The following is an 18,544-nucleotide window of genomic DNA, read 5'->3' on the forward strand; positions in this document are numbered from 1 at the left end:
TATGCTATACACTTACATTATGCACCATGTACATGTACTTAAACAAAACACTACCATTATTTCTACCCAGAAGTACAAGAAACTACCCAGTTAAATGAAATTTATGTCAAGCCCGCTTGACGGGACGGTGCTAGCTTTACCGGAATACGCTGACTTTCTAAAATGTTGACAAACAGAAATCACACAATGTGAGCTAATTTAAAAGACATTAGGAAGATGAGGTTTCCATCTGTGTGTACTCGCAATATTTCTAGTGCAAAATGGCACAGACTGGTGGTGTGACTGGTATGTGATTTGGGACTCACCTCAAGAGAGTGCGAGCCTCACACATGTGAACTAGGAGAAGGGGGCGGAGCTTCCTTGTGCTGTCAGTTAAAAAAAGTAACCTGAAAGTAATCGAATTAAATATATTTCCATCGAAATGTCAACACTGACAGTAGACAAAAACCTAATTATTTATTACTGTAGGCTGTTTTGCAGAATTCATCCATTGTAGAAAAAGAGGAAGAGTGGAAGCTTACCTTAAGCAAGAGCTTTCAATACCTTCAATACTTTTACGAAAACTGTTACCTTAAACAGTCGCAATAAAAACGACTACGTAAAGATGTTACCTTATTTAACTCCCATCAGTAAAGTTAAATATTTCCACTCACCCTTTAATGCGTTTTAATTTGAATACAATCCTGCATTTAAGAGCAACTTCACATAAACTTTAAACACCTAAATGTTTCAACATTCCCACTTCACTGATCAACTGAGAGCTACAAAGAAATGGTGAAACTGAGCACCACCAGCAGCGGCTCCACCACCAGCACCTCAACCAGCAGTTCCAACACCACCAGCTCCCCCACCAGAAGCAGCACCTCCACCAGCAGTTCCAACACCACCAGCTCCCCCACCAGAAGCAGCACCTCCAACGGCAGTTCCACCACCACCAGCTCCCCCACCAGAAGCAGCACCTCCAACGGCAGTTCCAACACCAACACCACCAGCTCCCCCACCAGAAGCAGCACCTCCAACAGCAGTTCCAACACCAACACCACCAGCTCCCCCACCAGAAGCAGCCCCTTCACCAGCAGTTCCAACACCACCAGATCCACCACCAGAAGCAGCACCTCCACCAGCAGTTCCAACACCAACACCACCAACACCACCAGCTCCACCACCAGAAGCAGCACCTCCACCAGCAGTTCCAACACCACCAGATCCACCACCAGAAGCAGCACCTCCACCAGCAGTTCCAACACCAACACCACCAGCTCCACCACCAGAAGCAGCACCTCCACCAGCAGTTCCAACACCAGCACCACCACCTCCACCAACACCAGCATCTGCACCACCAGCAGCAGCACTGCTCTGAAAAATACTGCTTTGTATCCATGACAATGTCCTTGCTCTGTTCTTCTTGTTCATTTTTAATCCCTAATTCAAAATTCATGTGACACATTAAGGAGTGCAGAGCTAGCTTTATGACTTGCTGTGCTTTTTCAGCCAGTAACTTGCCCTCAGATCTACAGCTGAGGTCACAGGTTTGCAGAATCGGCAAAAATGTTTAAAAAAAGAAATGAGAGATGTTCAAAATTCAGTTTGGCCCTGAATAAGATATTTCACAGAACAGTCCACAAGACACAGTAATACCTGATATATTAATCGATTGAACTGTTTCTACAAGACGGATTCTTAATACTAGGTTTGATGTTTTGTCCTGAGCAGTTACACCTCACAATCTTCTTCAAAATAAACAATCCTCCAGGTCTTTCTCATTCTTTGCTTTTCCAGCACCTTCTGCTGACCCTTTCCATCATAGGGTGATTGATTTTGAGATCCATCTTTTCACACAGAGGACAACTGAAGGACTCGTTCACAAAAGGTCCAAACTGATGTTCACTGATACGTTAAGAGCCGGGGGGTGAAAACTTTTGAACAGGCTGATTGGTGTGAATTATTTCTTTTACTTTTTGGGAGAAACACATAAATATCTTACGTAGCTTACTGAAGAGAAGTAATAAGTAAAAAAACAATAAATAAACTGTTTTACAAACAACATTATTAAACTGAATAATAATGTTCACTGTTCAAAAGTTTACACAGTAAACAACGATCAAGACATTTGAAAAGCTTACGTCACTAGTTTGTTTAATATCTGTGGGAAGGGCACTGAGACTAAACATGATGAGACGAGTGCTGAGGTCGAGAGAAAACCAAGTCAATTCATTTGACTTGTAAAATTTTTTCGAAGAAAAACAAAGACACGGCTAAATAAAAAAAATTAAAAATAAAACAGACAGTAATAAAATCACAGATGAGCGCCTCACAAATAGCAAATCAGCCCAGAACCCAGTCAAATTTGATTTCTGTTCGTATAACCTTAGCTATTACAGATCAAACGATGCTAGTCGTAAAGTTTAGGCATGATATCTGCTTACCAACCGGCACAACTCACCAGCTGTATTTCTAAAGCAATCTTATCTTATCTATTCTAAACAATGAATGTGATTTTAATACATCAGACCACACCATCACATGTTAAGTTTCAGGTCTGTTCATGTATGAGAACATCAGCATCTTGCAAGAATTAGCATTATATCAATAAATAAACGTCTTTTTTTAAATATATTAAAACTTCTAAACAAAACCTAGTGCTTTGCCCTGAAGACTCTCCTGTGGAGGAAAACCTTAAAGAAACATGAAAATAAATGTCAGTTATTGGCATTTCTACTTTTTTCCGTACACTGGTCCCTGGGACTGCACATGGCTTATAATTGAGCAGCGCTGTGGTATAAACAGAGAAGTGGTGCGATAAACACATGCTTGTGTGATCTACTCGGCAGTCAGTGTAACTTGAGCAGCTGAGCGTGGTCCTAACAAAACAGCCAGAAAGCTCAATTTTCTGCTTTGGATATCTAATTTAAACTACAGGAGCTTTTCATTTGAGGATGTTTAATAATCTCTGGAGTGCCGGTGTGTGTTCATCCTGAAACCCAAACATGATAACAAAATGAATTTTGTCCATATTTGCAGTGCTTTGTTTCACATTCATTTGGATGGAAGACTTGGATGTTTTTTGGTTTTGTTTGGTAAAAAAAAAAATGCAAAATCTCATTTAACACACATTCAAAGGCAATTCAAGGCTGTGTTCCAAATCGTACAGTGCTTTGGTTTTTCTAGTAAGACGAAGACATTTGGGTTTGAATTTATAAAAAAAAATAATAATAAATTTAAAATAAAAAAGTGAGTGGTACATAAGGTTGCAAAATTCAGGGAATTTTCAAGACTGGAAACTTTCCATGGGAATTAACGGGAATATATGGAAATAAACTGGGAATTTAAAAAAAAAAATGCAGAGTTGCCTATAACAAGGAACTTAAATGTAGTTAAAAAAAAATCTTGCAGCATAATTTTGTTTAAAACAACAAGATTTAATGCAATTTAAGTATTAAGAATTTGTACCCTGCGTTCCTCGGTCACTTGCACACAGGACACTGCTTACTGGAGGGCCATTGAGGCCAAAGCCCTGCAGGTACTTGCATTCTTCCATAACATGCACAGTAACACTTTATTTTAGGGTCATTTAACTAGGTGCTTATTAGCACGAATATTAATAGAATTTCTATTAATAGAATTAATAGAAATAGAATTAATAGAATCTGCATTACCTTATTCTACATTCTTAATTGTACCCAACACCTAAACAAATAACTACCTTACTAACTCTTAATAAGCAGTAAATTAGGAGTGTTACACATGCACAGATAATTTGATGACACCCCCCACACCCACACTCCCCCTGAAATGAAAATAAAAATCCTCCATATGGGGGGGGGGGGGGGTGTGTTCACCTCCATTTTACAGGCCTCGACTCACACAGAAGCACAGACCTAATAAGCTTGAGGAAAAAATGCTTCAATTTACATTTTGATTAGGACTTGTTTTAGAAGGGCAAGGGTGAGAGATGCTTTCATTTTACAGCAATCATAGGGAAATATGTTTATTACAATTATTACGTTTATTATGTTTATTACAAAGATTACTAGATCGCAGTTTTCTTATCTCTGAACTTATACAGTGACTTAGGATAGCTCCTCAAGGTTAGGCCCGCGAAAATAAGGACGGAGAACTCACAAACGTTTCACTCACAACGGTTTATTCTTCCGTACACAGGAAAAACCTCCGTAATAACATGTTACTAAAACAAAAAAATACTCATTAGTATGAGAAAATGAAAATAAAAGAGAATATCGGTGGCAGCATCAGACTTCCTCACACATGTGGTGTTATAACTGAAGCGTGCACACTTTTGCGCATGCGCACATCCAACTAGTATAACAGTAATAAAGCAACGGCACATTGCTCTTAAAGGGGTCGCACCACTCCACTCGTTACAAAGTACAGTACTAGCATAACGGCGCGCTACTAATGTTAACGTTAAAATAGTTCGCTATATATATATGAAGATGAGCATAGAAGTGCCCTGACATCTGAGCATATTGACCAGCATATCTTTCTTCAGAAAAAACCTTGACATTAAATAAAAAGACAAATATAAATACAAATCAAAGAAACCTGTAAAATCCAAGTTTAAAGGTTCTGAGAATGTTCAACATCTGTAAATATTTTATTGTTTGTATTTGTTGTGTTTTCTTTAGGAATCCTGCAAGCACTTTATTTTTTCATTGATATTAAGCAGATATAATTCTTTTGTTCAGATCAAAATGTTAGGACGCTGCATGCTACAATTGTAAACTGAAACTGTGAAGCTTTAAAGGCAGGGTCTAAAAATATATATATGGTCTGTTTATAACAGCTAACATTTAATACATTTAATTTGACACATTTAATACATTTAAGAAATCCTGCAAGCACTTTATTTTTCCCCCTTTATTCATACTGCACATAAAGTGGTTCAATCCTATTGAATGTTACAGGGGATGATTAATGCAAATGCAGTTCCCACTGTGTTCTGGTTAAATAAGAAATTTTTTTGCTAAGGTTTGCATATGGTGGTGTTCTTGACAGCTTCCCTAAAACTTTATCCTATAATTAAAATAAGAAATATGCCAATATATCGCCTTGCTTACAATATCGCAATGTATCGCAACATATCGTATCGCAACCCTGTATCGTGATACGTATCGTATCGCCAGATTCTTGCCAATACACAGCCCTAGCTTTTGTGTTACTCAATGAAAGAATCAGTTAAAGCTCTACTTACAATTAAATCAGTCAAGATGTCATTTTTAAAATTTGTATTACCTTGCATGCATGTCTGCTTATGACCAAACAAAATATTTATTTATGTTTGTATATGATATAGTTTATATACATTTCCCTATATTTCCAAATAATTCCCATAAATTCGTGTAGAATTTCCATAAATTCCCGTAAAGTTTCCAATTTTGAATATTCCCAAAATTCCCCAGATTAAGGTCCCGTGGAAAGTTTCCGGAAAGTTACCGGAAATTTACCGGAAACTTTCCACCCCTTTGCAACCCTAGTGGGACAGTAGATCAGAATTGTATCTTTAGTTTCATGAGATTTACATCGAAGTAAAAGTAAGGAACACACAGTGATTTACTATGTTTCTACACTTACAACCTAATACATTTTTAGTATTATATATAGTATTTTATCATCACTGGCTTAAGTGCACTAAACTGTTTATATAGGTTTGTTACTCAGTCTTAAAAGGAAAAAACACCCTGTCATGCTAACTGCCCCAGTCAATCCTGCATGCTGCATGAAAAGCAGGGACAAAAACGTCTGACTGAGTTCATTAGGGATAGATCGCCAATGATGCTCGTGGATTGCAGGGCTCAGGTGTTAGCCTGTTAGCTAGGGGGTTTTTGGTTACGCTGGCTGTTCGTGGCTGGGCCGTTTCCTCTGACAAGGCTGGCGCTGTTCCCTTTTGGCTAACGATGACCCATTTAGAAGGAGCTCTACCGGTAACAAGAGAACACTAGGAGTGCTGTAGATCCTCTCATCTCCATCTCCGTCTTAAATACACACACACGTGTATATATATATATATATATATATATATATATATATATATATATATATATATATATATATATACACATATACACAAGCAAAGTGTGCTGAAACTCACTTGGGGCTATAAAGCAGATGCAGAGTAATAACTCATGGATAAAATATGCAGCAATGTCAAACTTTCAGCACAGTTTCCTCACATTAGGCACACAATTTACATATTTTAATGAGCTGCGTGTTGCCAACAAGTTGGTTGTTCTGCTTCCAAGTTACCAAACACGTAAACACACACAAACACGGTGCCTTCACTGGACACTTTAGAAGGAACAACTGTACCTCTGCTAATTCTTACAATCATCTAATCAGCCACGGAGCAATGCATAAAGCTTCACGTAACTGTTCATCACATCTAACATCAGACTGCGGGATAAACATGATTTCAGCGCTTTTGACTGGTTTCTGGCACCAGACAGGCTGATCTGGGTGTTTCAGAAGAAGATGATCTCGTGGGGTTTTCACACACAACAGTCTAGAGTCTATGAAGAATGATTAAAAAAAAGCCCAGTGAGAGGAAGTTTGGGTTAAAAATGTGCTGGCTGAAGGAGGAGATTACAGGAGAATGAATAGATTGGTTACAGCTGACGGGTCACTCGAATATGCACACTTTACAACCATGTCGAGCAACAAAGCATCTCAGAATTCAGCAAACTTCAAGGCAAATTGTCTACAACAGCAGAAAACCGCATCACAGCCTCCAAACCTGTCAGCCAAGTGCAGGAATCTCAACCTACAGCATGCACAGGATAAGATGAAGAAGAAGCCGCCTTTATTTTTGTCACTTTCCATTACAGCAGAGTGAAAATCTTTCTTCATGTATCCCAGCTTTTAGAGGTTGGGGTCAAAGCACAGGGTCATGATACAGCACCCCTGGACCGGTGAAGGTTAAGGGCCTTACTCAAGGGACCAACAGTGGCAGCTTGGCACTGCATGGGCTTGAATCCCAATCCTCTGATCAACAACCCAGAACCTTAACCCCTTGAGGCATCACATGACTCGATCGCCATCGACGAACAGGTGAAGATTAGGAACGAAGAAAAGTTTCTGGTCTTCAACTGGCCAGTTGTGGTGAGTCTGTGCTCAAGTTAGACTCAGCTTCTTCTTCTTGGCATGAAGTGGAACCAGATTTAGCTCACCCACTTAAAGGTCTGATGTACTGTGGATTTCTCAGAAGTTTTTCTGATGACCACGGCTGTAACGTCATCAGAGCAAATCATTCTCATCTGTTGCACCGGCCTGCAGACGCTCTGCACACAGGTTGCTTTTTAAACCATTCTGTCTAAACTCTGTTGTGTGTGAAAATCCCAGGAAATCAGAAGTTTCTAAAATACTTAATTCGGCCCACCCGACACCAACAATCGCAGTCAAAGTCACAGAGATCATGTTCTGACATTCCGACATTTTCCGAGTGTTGACGCATTTTAATCAGCCTTTCAAGCCGGCCCTTGTGTAGCTTTTTTTCCGGCCCTTGATTGTTTTTCTACCAGCTAATTAAATGGAAGTGTGGATTATCTCCTGGTTTCAGTGAGGTAATGTGACAAGTGAGCTCAGCCTCATGGTGCGAGTTACACTGAACTCATCATCTGAAACTCGAAACCTGTCCATTTAAAAGGGTTTCTGGTATTCTAAAGGCAACAATGACACGGAAAAATCATCTTTACAAAATGTACCTGCTCTTGTTGAGCGATATGCATGAAACAGCTGAAGTGTAGTAAGACTAAAATGACAAGATTTAGTGTTCTGACTATTATAGCTATCAGCCAACATGCACTAGTACTAATACTGCTGCTAACAAACCTACAGCATCTGAACAAGCTTTTGATGATTAAGGGCATTTCACGGGCAAAGTCCTTCACAACACACCTCCCATCTTCACCGTGATTGTCCAGTAGAGTCAATTAATGTAATATTATTTCTCATAGTGTGTTAGAGTCATTTCTGTGGCACAGGTTTTTTTTTTTAAGGTTTTCAAACTGACAGAGGAAAAAACTAAACGATCAAGAATTTATCTTATCTACTGGTTCATTAAACCTGTCAGGTGATTTGGAGCCACTTTTCCTTTTTAAGCCAGTGTAATGGAGCCATTTATACAGGTCCAGTGTTTAGGGACTTGCTACAATTTAAAATTAGGCTGCTCACTAGTTATTTCATAATAAGGGACTTGCTGGAAGTCAGACAAGCATTTAGCTTTAATCAAGCTCTGAGAAAAGTTCAAAAGTATCATATCATGCTTGCAAATAAATGCTTTTCATTAGAAGATGTGACTCTGTATAATCTTCCTCAGGCACGAAAAAACACAACGTCGTGATCAGTGAAAGTGAAACGCCGTTTTAATTAAAAGGCCTCAAATTAAATGTGCGCTTCCATAAATCAGGCCTCGCCGCTTACCAACCACCCCCTCGTTTGACTGACAGCTAAGATCCTCCTGCTGTTCTGAAAGATTCTGCACTTTCCAGAGTTTACTCCGGCTCGTATTTTGGGGATGGATTTACGGTTTCATTCGTATGTAAATAAACTGGGTCTAGACATAACCAAGATGCACAGAAGGTATTTACAGGCTCTCAGCTGACACAAAAGCAGAACATTAGCATATAATGCCATTAATCTTTCTCAGATAATATTTCAAATCACCCTCGATGATGTAACACAAGCTAAGCGCTCACGAGTGAGACTTCAGTACTGACTGCTGAATTGGGTATTTGGGGGGAGGGGGGGTGGCTCCCCTCAGTAACAAATTCAGTATGTGTATGTAAAAATGTAATATGTAAAATATGTAATATGTAAAATATGTAATATGTACAAATGTAATATGTAAAACACACCCAAGCATGTTTTTTATGGATATGCATATTTAAAAAAAAAATATTTATCCATATTTTTAAATATGGATATTGGGGTGTCTGTGTGTGTGTGTGTGTGTGTGTGTGTGTGTGTGTGTGTGTGTGTGTGTGTGTGTGTGTGTACTCGCATTGTATAGGGGACACAATGCTCTCCTGCTGCATGATGCAGTAAGTAAAATATACAGTACTTGAACATCTCCGGTGCAAGATGTCATAGTTAAAGACAAACCTTGTTTGGAGTAAAGGTTTTACTCAGACAGAAGATAAACGCTCCTCGTGTCCTGTTTGCAATTGTAGGTTTTCCCGTTTGTCAGATACTACGTCTTATTAGCTGGCGATGGTAAAAGACGTACATGCACAATATCATCTAGTGCTTGCTAATATTATGAACAGCAGCTACGCTAATTCCTCTCCACATCACGAGGCATCCAGAGATTGTATCAGCTCCACTTGTGTTCGGAGTCATGAAGATTTCGGACCTTCTAAGAGGAGATGCCGACTCCACGTGGTCTTTGAGGACAACATCGTCATCAATACACAATTGTCGGACTGTATATTTATGATCACACCCTCCAGTGTAACCCAAATGAGGACGAGTCTTTTGAGTCTGGTTTCTATCAAGGTTTCTTCCTCTTCCATCTAAGGGAGTTTTTCCTCACCACAGTCACCTCAGTCACCTCAAACTTGTTCATTTGGGATAAACAGAAACGCATTTAAATATAAGTCTAATATTAATCTTGAACTTTTGTATTTTATGTTTAATATGTCCATATGACAGTATGTCCATTGTTGGGTCAGTGGTGGCTAAAGTGGTTAAGTTGTTGATCGGAGAATCAGGGTTCGAGCCCCAGCACTGCCAAGCTGACACTGTTGGGCCCCTGAGCGAGGCCCTTAACTCTCACTGCTCCAGGGGCGCTGTATCATGGCCGACCCTGCGCTCTGACCCAAACCTCCGGAGTTGAGATATGTAAAGAAAGAATTTCACTGTGCTGTAATGTGTTATGTGACAAAATAAAGGCTTCTTCTTATACAAATAAAATTGAATTGAATTGAATAGTCTGTGGTAGTCTGTCCTGCAACTGAACATCTGCACCATGCAGCTTAGAAACAACTTGACTTACGATCAAACTAAATAGCTGCTGACAATCAGTGTGTAGTAAAAGCCGAGCTTTTAACAGGTGTCGGTCACAATGTAAGCCTCACTGCTGACCTTTTTTTTCCCCTTCATAAACGCATTTCTGTCTATTAATGTAAACCCTTCATTGTTGTGCCTGATCACGTTCCCTACTCGTTCCTTGCATGAACTTATACCACAACACCCTCCAAGTCTCAGTACAGGGCATTATTGTAAACACGTTACACTGCTTCCTCGAGATGTCTTTGTGAACATGTCAATCTTTTTCTAATCACAACTCCACAACGAGGGTTACGCCGTTAGATCCCGAGTCCGTTCGATCAAACGCCTCATTGTTATTCTTTCGTGGCTTCTGGATGAATACCGATCACGCGCGGCACATTTAGATCCGTGTCTCGAGTGCCACGAATCAGATAATTAGCATTCGGTATTTAGCTCCTCTACACTTGAAGGCTCAATTATTTTTCGGTTAATATGACCGAGGCTCTCCTGAGAGTGGGATGCGGAGGAGGAACTTGAGGGAAGGAGAAGAAAAGGCGAGGCTGCCTCTCAGCTGAGATGCAGAAAAGGAAACTGATGAAATCCGGTTAGGAAATAAGGTTTTCATGCCTTGTCTTTGAGGTGGTAAGTAATAGTGTGTGGCGCAGGGACCTTTCTGTATTTATTATGGATGATGTTAGAATTAAGACTCAGTTAGACTGCTAGCTGTAAGGGAACTCATCCAACCATCAATAACTGAGAAAAAGTTCAAGAATAAAATGCTCTATGTCTGCCTTAATAAATTATCATGCAAAATAGTAGAGAAAAATATTGATATTGTGATCAATGATGTCAGAGTACACTGAAATACTGCGTGCGATGTTCCCTTGCTAGCAAAAGCTCTTTCTTCTGCTGTTGGAGCAGAAATCCACCATAATCTGTACAGACTGCAGCTGCTCTGCCTCTGCTTGGTTAGGATCAGCCATGAAGACCTCTCTGCTCCGCTTGGCTCGTATACGCTAACAAGATCTGTGAGAAGGCTTGTGCGACTGCAGCTAGTGAGGGCCGGTGATTTGTCAGATTCTGTGAAATGCTGGATACAGACATCGGGAATCGGGAAAAAATGCGATCGGGAAATCCAAAACTGCTCGAGTGAGTGGAAGCTCAGTGGAAAGTGGATAGTGAGATGTGTTTGCTGCCACTTTTATTCTGCATGGGAGCATCATCAGAAGTGTGACGGCACAAGACGCAACTTAGACACTACAGCGATTACAGATATATCAGGATACTTCCTTCTTTCTCTCTCTCTTTCTCTTTTCACAATTAGAAATTGTGGTAAGAAGCAGATTTTGTATTCAATTTCAAAAATTGTAAAAAATGCATTTTCTTTTTGTATTATTAGAATTTATCGTAATAATATATCGTAATACGTTCAAGTTATTGTCGAAAAGTCTTGTGATAAATGTGTGTGCCGTATCACCCTCTCCTACAGAGTACCGGCATACAATTTAGAACATTTAGCTTAATATACAGTTTATGATATTCTGCACAATATACAGTAACTCATGTTAAAATGGAAGAGTTTTTACTCTTTTTTTTTTCTCCAAATTTTGAGTTTGCCACAGCTTTTGTTGAAAATTTGCAATTGTGATTTTTCTGTGGAGAACTACTTGAATTGGTGAAAAAAACACTTGTATGTAATAACTTTCTGTAATAGCACTACTCATGTTCCACACACTTGGATCAAAAAGTGTTTTTGGCTGAACGCATGTGGTTGTTGATGCCATGCGACGAATCTTGGCACAAACACGCAGAATATCTGCGATCGTTTCAAATAGCTTTAAATGTATTGAACTGGATTTTGCATTTTTCTCACACTGAATCAGAAAATCCTGAAGGGAGTGGCTGAGAATTATGTATTAGATTTGGCCAAGAAACAATAGTTTGAGCATAAACCACTCGGTTTGGAGTGTAATATCTCTCTTACAACATTTTGCCACAGTTGTTGCCTGTTGTAACATGAACTCTAAGAGCCAGAGAGAGCTGCGTTTCTGGCTTAATAGCTAACGGGTAATTCCAGAGCGAACAAGCAATTCCAGAGCAAACAAGCAATTCCAGAGCGAACAAGCAATTCCAGAGCGAACAAGCAATTCCAGAGCGAACAAGCAATTCCAGAGCAAACAAGCATCGCACATTAGATGTTTGTTATCTGCAAATACTTCACAAATAAATATGTCCTTTCTTTTCTCTGCACTATAATAACAATCTACTCGCTGATGTATGTCAAGCAATTATTTGTTAAGCTTGAAACATTTCGGTCATTGTTCCTGCCGGATTTGAAGCCTGGAGGTGAAGAAGCAGATTAATAACAGTAATAACAGTAATAATAATAATAATAATAATAATAATAATAATAATAATAATAATAATAATAATATCTCAGCAGATGATGGATCATGTGCAACACTGTGCAACCTGCTGGAGATCAAATCAACACTAATGAGCTTTAATTTAATTACAGAGCAGCAGGCACAGAGCAGAGATTGCGGAGGAAGATGTTTGTCGATGTTTCCGCTGCACAGAGACGTCTCGGGCCTGGAGAGAGAGCTCTGAAATGTCAGCCGTGTTTTTGTATACCCCGTTATCTCCACGGAAGCTTCACGCTTGAATGACACGATCCTCACTGGAGGGTCGAAACATTCCAGGAGGTGGCGCTGGACCTGATCCAACTACTCCTATAGCTACATTCACACAGTCGCTGTACTACGAAGTCTTCGGTGTGCGCTCGTACTACTGGTTGCAGTGGTAACAACGTTTATCAGTGGGTGGTGCAGCTAGCATTCCACTAGACAACAAATCGGCTTTCTAGCTTTTAAAAAGAAATATTCTTGAGGAAGATTTAGCGTTTGTGTAGAAACCTCATCGGTGTACGCAATAATATCGGCATCATATGAGATGAAGGAGAAGCAGTGTGTGCTCTTTGTCGCGATCACGTGCGCTCTGCTGTCTTCACTGTTGCTAGTCCAACAAGTTGCTCCATATTTCCATGAAGTCAAAGTCAAATTTGTTGTATTCCTGGACACGCCCACATCTAGTTGCCAACAGTCTCTGTGGCTCATGTCACTGTGGCTCATGTCACCAGCTCTCATTTTAATGACCGATCTCCGGTCTCTTTGTCAGCGTGAGCATACGGAGCATAAACCCAGGAGACGCTCTACACCACCACACAACACACTTATCCACTCTGAAACATCTCCCGGCTCTCATCTCCTTCGCCTTACTCAGAACACCACGCATGCTCAAACTGAAAGCTCAAAAACATCTGCAATCACATCCGACACCCAGAATCTGCGTTTTCCTGTTAGTCATGCTGCTCAGTCATTCTGTAATTCACTTACATGCAGCGCTGTCTGGCATGCAGCTCTAGTAACCAAAGCTGTGTAACACAGATGTGACTTCCTGTCAGTGGGAGAAGTGAGATGTTTGAAGCACAGTTATAAGTGAGAGCCGTGATCAACAAAAGACACCAGTTAACACCTTAAATGTGATTATCGATACTGCTTCAAAGTTCCAAAATGAATTCTGATGTGTAAGCAGTTAGCACACAATCAGCACAAATTTTCCAAATGAATGTAAACATCAAACATGGCTGCTGAGCAGGCACATGGAAAGGATTTCTCTCCACCTCTCTCAAGCTCATTTATGCTTCAGTCCTTGTGTCACATCAAACGTCTTTTTGCGTTGGATGAAAGGGCGATATTTCAGGATACGTCCTGTCTTCTCCGTGTCCTGTCTACGCCATCCATTATGCGAGAAGTACGACCACCTCGAATCTATTACAAAAGTCTCTTTCTGATGTGGATCCACGGCTTATGGCCACTCGCTCTCACGTCTCTCTCGTTAACTCTGTGACCCCAGTGAACACCAGATCGGCTGTTCTGATAGACGTGGAATTCAGTTCTTCCCTCATTCTCCGATGCCGTGTGCCGGAAAAGTGAGCTGGTCTATTCGGTGAAGCCAGGTGCCGGGAGGAACTCGATCCTTTCCATCTGCTGTCTATGTGCGTGTCAGTCCTCGTGCCTGCTCGGCCGAAGCCGGGTCGCAGAATAGCGCCATTGTTCCACGGCCATTCGCAAAACCACAGACATTCAAGACCTCACACACAGCACATTACAAAAAAAAAAAGCTCACACTAATGCACACAAAGAGTTAGTTTACTTACACACACTGCATCCACTAACAGTTATGGAGGTCTGCAGACGTGCTGTATTCGGCCATTTCATCATGTACGTTTCCTCATAACTGACTGCAAATCACAACTCAGCAAACAATAGCAACAGATTTGGAGATCTGCAGATTTGCTGTATTTGTACGTTTCCTTAAATACACTCTCATAACATACACTACATTACACAGCAATTCCAGCTCAACACGCTCTCTCACACACACATGCACAATTTGAGGCTCTACATGAGCAGACTCCTGGTGTTATAGCAGACAGCAGGGAGTGTTTTCAGGTCCCTTTTCTGTGGAATAAGACTTGGGCTGGACTTCACCACTCTGATTTCGCAAAACACTTATTCACCCTTGAGGTTTTGTTTGTTACACTAGTCTCATGTTTATATTTTCAAATCGAGATGTCTGCGCCGATGCCCCAATTGCACCCATGTCATACTTTACAAATCATTTCCCTCAAAACAAGTTTGAAAGCCTCCTCTCATAGCACACAAACTCTTGCACTTGTTCCTATATTACACTTTGCTAAAGGGCCAAAGAACAAGCATTAACATAAGTAAATATTCCGTGCAAAATATTTGCATTGATAGCCACTATGGAAAATACACGAGAACTTGAGTGCATGTGCCACGGAGCCTGCCACAGAAATATGAATTGGAGTTAAGAGTTCAGGTTGTGACTGAAGGAACTGAACAAATGTGGGAGGACGTGCACCCCAAGACACCCAGCAATCATGTCAAAGATAAACATCTGGATCTCTCTCTTAACTGTTTTATACCCAATTCATCTAGGAGTGAGAAAATCGAATCGCTTGTTTATATAGTAAACGGCCATTTTTGCGTTAGCATCACAGTTGATTTGATCTTTTGTGCTTAGATTAGTCGCTGCTTGCACGTGATTCAGGCTAGCATCTGTTAAAGCTAATAAGCATGTCTACTATGAGTAGAATTTCAATACATTAACACATTAATACATAGACATTAACTAACACTTGTGTTGAGTTTAAACAAATTTTGCAACCGTCGACAAGAAGTAGGTGTGTAACCGCCAAGCGTTACCGAGGACACCATAGTTCACTTCCTTCATGCAGCCATCAGCCACAAGGACAGCAGAAAGGGGAACTATGACTAAATGTTTTTTACACTTCCCCCTCAGGGGTGTGTTCTGCTTCACCTGCTATACTCACTGTACATTGGCCTGATCCCCAACAATGAGGAGGCAGTTACCTAGAAGACACCCGGAGATATGGTGCCACTACAACAATGAATGCAGGAATCCACCTGAATGCAGGAAAGGCACAATCAACCGTTTACAATCTCCGGGACCCCAGGGGAGAGTGTGAGCCGGTTCTGGTACCTAGCTGTCAAGGTCCTGGCACATCAACAGAACATCATGGTTTGAGAACATCATCAAGCAAATGGCGATGCAATCGGCCAAGTGCATCGTGTACAATGAGCTGCAGCAACAGAATGAAAAGTGAAGAAGATAGTGAAGGACCTCAGCCATCTGAGTAACAGACTCTTCTCTCTGTTGTGGTCAGGGAAACGCTTGCACTCCTTGAAGGCAAACACAGAGAGAATGAGGAGGAGCTTCTTCCCACAAGCCATTCGGGCCATTGAACACCCAGAGCCTGCACTTTTCTGGACTTGTCCCATAACACCTACTACCTCAGCTGGATTTGTGCACAGCTCAGTTTGCAAAATTGCTCATTTGGCACTTTTTATATTCACAATTTTATATTCATTTTATTCATATCAATGCATGTTTTTTTCTCTTTTTTTTAAATTGTACAGCAAATTTCATTTTATTTCCTTATTATTCTATTTTACTTTTAATTCCATTTTAGACCTTTTTTCTACAACAAGCAACAAGCAATTCACTGCATGTCTTACCGTGACTAATAAAATTTAAATCGGAATTTGAGGTGAATTTGGGGTCGGCCTAAGATTCGTTTGAGAAAGACGATGCAAAAAAGGCAAATGTTTTTTAATGTAAAACTGAAACATGTACTTCAACACACTGGATGTGGTCGAGTAATAGATTAACAGAGGTGTGTAATAGATTACAATGGTCTCTGGTGCTGGGTGAAATGGACAAGATGTTTGATACTCAACTGGACTTTTGACCCGGTTTGAACTGGTGTTGGAAGAAACAAGCGAATACATCAAATCATCTAATATATTAACCACTGCAGGTTCAGTTGGATCAGTGTTAAGGCTCCTTCGATTAAAGGGTGGCATAAGGTTAATTATTTTATATTATTCCACTACGACTTCTTACAACATTCTGTGTTATGTATTAATAATGTCTGCTACGTCTGAGTACTTATTTGATCTTTCTGCACGTTTTGCTAATAATGAGGAGCAGAAGAATCCGTTTGATAAAGCGTAATGAATAATCTGTTTACGATTATTCGTTCCAGATCATTTCTTTTTTTTATTCGTTTTCCTTTTTTAAATAAAACCGATCTGATTGATTCACCTCTAATAAGGAGTAAAGAGTCTGTTACGTCAACCCTAAAAAAAATAATGCAAAGCTCAATCTTTCTTTTTTAGTAATAGTAAACATTTTACTGGATTTGTCCAGATCAGATTCCTGGCTGGCGTCCTCCAGACAGCCGACCGAGCTCTCTAATCTCCTAATGGGTGTGCGAGTGATTACTGAGCTGCAAGAGCATCTTCCGACTGCACGATCAATCATCGAGCGCCGTACCGAATCTTCCAAAAAACGTCCAGCACCGAGACGTGTAATCGAACCCAGGGACGTGGCGGCGGATCGAGTGCTGTCTGACTGACAACTTACCGAGCTCACGGCTCACAACGTAACCTCGATGATGTCATAATTCTCACGCCAGGCTGTTTATGATGTCATGACGTGAGGCGTTTGAGATGTCATTGTTGTTGTTGTTATAAAGGAACAAAACCTCATGAGAAATCCAGCATCCTGCAGACCCGATATTCGTCCCGGATGCGTGTCCTTTTTAGTGATCTACAATCTCTTAACACTATTAACAACTTAACAGGAAGCTCTTTAACTGACATAATATGAAGTTAATCCCCATGAACATCCTCATTACCTCATGTCTTTAACACCCATTAGATTTGCATTTACTAAAATGTTAATAATAAAACATCAGCAGTTGTTCACAAGTTGAACTGAAATCTCAGGAAATGAAAGAAAAGAAATAAAAAAAAAGTTTGTTCATTTTAGATTCACATTAGAAACAATAAAGAGTTGGAGTAAGTTGTTTATTAAAATCAACACCTAAAGCGGACAGATTTTAATGGGACAATTTCCTAAATAAAGTTACCTTTAAAAGGTGAAGTCTTGTAGCACTCAGCAGTCTGGAGGGTTTCCTTTGCCGAAAGGTTTAGAGATGTTGATAAAGTGGCATTTTTTTTTCACCCTGTTGTATCCGTCGTTATAGCGGCGCTGGCAACCAAAATGTCCTTGAAAAACCGTTTTTTCCGTTATTAATTAGTGTGTGCGGTCGTTTAAACCGCCGCGTCTTCGGCAGCCTCAGAGGGGGGGAGCAGCAGTTTCTGGGCCGTTAGCCTCGTTGTGTCCCGGTGAAGACCTGGAGCTCTCGTTTCTGGAGACCATACAATGAGTTACGGGGAAGATTTCCGCGGAAAACTAACCTTACTTCGAGGATATTCGAATTCAAACAAAAATGGCGACGTCGGAGTGAATTCGCACCGTGGGTTCACTCCGCTAAGCGGGGACTGGGACAGAAGTGAGCCGGGTTTGCGTGCGCGTTACACGGACACGGCTCGAGCTGAAGAGCCGCTGCCTGCTGGAAGAGGAGGAGCCGGAGGAAACTCAAGCTCCGCCCACCGACTCAACCCGGAAGAAAAATTCGCACATAACGGTTACGTCCTCAATAGAAAGATGCAATGGGCATCAACTGAGATGCAGCACCGCCCCCTCTAAAGAGCACAGCCAATAGCGTTGCTACATACCGAAAGCGCAGCCAATCAAAATGCGTATTTTCCCATATCTTAACAAAAACAAACAATCCTTTTAAAAAATCTGATGTTTAAAACGCATCAATTATAAACACGATGTAGCTTTATAATCAACATCAGAGGGCAGTTACACACTCACATTCAGTAAAAAACAAACTTTTTTTGTTTTTATTGTACACTGTAGACGTATCTAAGAACTGCAGCTGTAATCATAAATACTTTCTTTTGCTCATCTGAGGATTCATTAAGAAAGCACTAAAAAACTATACAAACAAACTGATTTATAATCTATTGTCACTCAGAAGAGGATGTGTTTTGAGTCTGTTTCCTCTCAAGGT

At 40.5% G+C, this 18,544-nt stretch overlaps 1 protein-coding gene across 2 annotated transcripts in view; it reads right to left on the reverse strand.

Annotated features, from left to right (window-relative positions):
- The window catches only part of galnt1 (UDP-N-acetyl-alpha-D-galactosamine:polypeptide N-acetylgalactosaminyltransferase 1), a 114,942-nt gene extending 96,854 nt beyond the window's left edge, over nt 1–18,088 (reverse strand). For both annotated transcript variants that reach the window (XM_027172066.2, XM_027172041.2), the window contains exon 1: nt 17,549–18,088. The gene's annotated coding sequence lies outside the window, so the exon portion shown is untranslated. The remainder of the gene's footprint in view (nt 1–17,548) is intronic.
- Between the last annotated feature and the right edge of the window lie 456 nt (nt 18,089–18,544).

This window comes from Tachysurus fulvidraco, chromosome 25, assembly GCF_022655615.1.
Source record: "Tachysurus fulvidraco isolate hzauxx_2018 chromosome 25, HZAU_PFXX_2.0, whole genome shotgun sequence".
NCBI lineage: Eukaryota > Metazoa > Chordata > Actinopteri > Siluriformes > Bagridae > Tachysurus > Tachysurus fulvidraco.